This window comes from Nicotiana attenuata, unplaced genomic scaffold (genome assembly GCF_001879085.1).
Source record: "Nicotiana attenuata strain UT unplaced genomic scaffold, NIATTr2, whole genome shotgun sequence".
NCBI classification, from domain to species: Eukaryota; Viridiplantae; Streptophyta; class Magnoliopsida; order Solanales; family Solanaceae; genus Nicotiana; species Nicotiana attenuata.
Window position 1 is genome coordinate 171,885 of NW_017671934.1, and position 2,068 is coordinate 173,952.

Genomic DNA, 2,068 nt, shown 5'->3' on the forward strand with positions numbered 1-2,068 from the left:
TACCCCCTACCCCCCAAGTAAAAAAATTATTTTTTTACCTTAAAATATGAGGATATGAAAGACATGTAGTTTTGGAACCGATATAAAATATTTCGTCGATGACATCTATCATAGCGCTAAGTATAGATGAGGATCTTAAGGCTGTCGAGACAGACACAAAAATATTGTCCAAATAGACGATACACAATTCAAATAGAATTGGTTTAATATGAAAGACATGTAGTTTTGGACATGTAGTTCAAACACTTGAAAGTATAAAGTCAATGATATGTGCAATCAGTTTTCGATATTTAATTTGTCTAGCATGACATGAAAACTTGATATGCATCTAATTAAAGTCTATTATATGAATTATATGACTATACTTATATGACAATCCTTGAATGATTTAAATCGTTTAAAGCATATACAATTCTTGGTCCTGAAGTACCATATCCTAAATGCTATTTGCGCACATATGTATCTTGCTATAACTATAAGGATGATAATATGATGGCGAGAATTTTCAAGGTGCAACATATTCATTGGAGTTAATATGGGTGATTTATTCACCAAATCTCTGCTGATGTCAACCTTCAAGAAGCTAGTGCACAAGATCGGAATACGAAGGCTTAAGTATGTGAATTGATTCTCTCATCAGGGGAGTTAATGCGCGTTGCACTCTTTTTCCCTTACAAGGTTTAGTCCAACTGGGTTTTCTTTGCAAGGTTTTTAATGAGGCAACCAAAAGGCGTATTGTTAGATATGTGTACTCTTTTTCCTTCTCTATAATTTTTTCCCATTGGGTTTATTTAGTTAAGATTTTAATGTCACGATCCGGAATTCCCACCCTCGGGAGTCATGATGGCGCCTACTCGTGGAAGCTAGGCAAGCCAAGAATATTTTGCAAACATTATCCTATCTCATTTTATACATGATTAAACAATTTAAATTATAGATGACTAAGCAATTAAAAGACGACGATTAATAAAAGATAGCGGAAGTCTAAACTAAATAAAGAAAAAACGTCTAAAACATCAACAGAAGTCTCTACCCAGCACGTGGTGTCACAACATTTCACGGACCATCTAAGAATGCTAAATACAAAAGTCTGAAACAATATAATAAATCTCTATCTCGGTACAAGGGAAACAAGGTAGAAAAAAGATAGAAGAGATGTCGGGCCTACGGACGCATGCAGGACTACCTCGGGATCTCGTGGACCGAAGGACTGCTCCCTGGCTACTTCTGCGCACCATAAGTTGCTCCGACACCTGGATCTGTGCAAAAGAGCACAGAGTGTAGCATCAGCACAACCGACCCCATGTGCTGGTACGTGTCTGGCCTAACCCCGGCGAAGTAGAGACGAGGCTAGGACCAGACTCCAGATAAACCCGTGCATATATATATATATATATATATATATATATATATATATATATATATATATATATATATATATATATATATATGCAAATACAACGGAAAAATAGAAGAAATAAACAATTAAAGCTGGGAGGGGGAACATGCTTCGGGGTAGCAGATAAAAGCAGAATATCAGGAATAATAAGGGAAAACTACATTTCTACTTCTAACACATAATAAAGAGATAAAAACAACTTCTTCTTCTTTTTTTTATCAATTTCATCCTGTTGCAGGCGTACAACCCGATCCCATTTCTCATATCTCGTGCTAGGCGTACCACCCACTCCCATTTCATCATCTCTTGTGGTAGGCGTACCGCCCGCTCCCATTTTATCATGTCTTTTGGTAGGCGTACCGCCCGCTCCCATTTCATCAATAACTTGTGGTAGCCGTACCACCCGCTCCCATTTCGATCCAACACAATATCACAATAAGAATTCCGGTAAGGGAACAAAACAATATAAGGATTTCCCGACAAGGGAACAAAAATATCAGAACAAATGTCCCGGCAAGGGAGGTTCAGCTATAACCAATCTTATTCAACTTCTACTTATCACAATTTATACCAAAACTCAGTCATAACTAAAGTCCACGGAAATAAACTATATCCTTGCTCAGTATCGAGAATCAGTAACCAAGGCTATCATAGGAGCACTTGAAAATA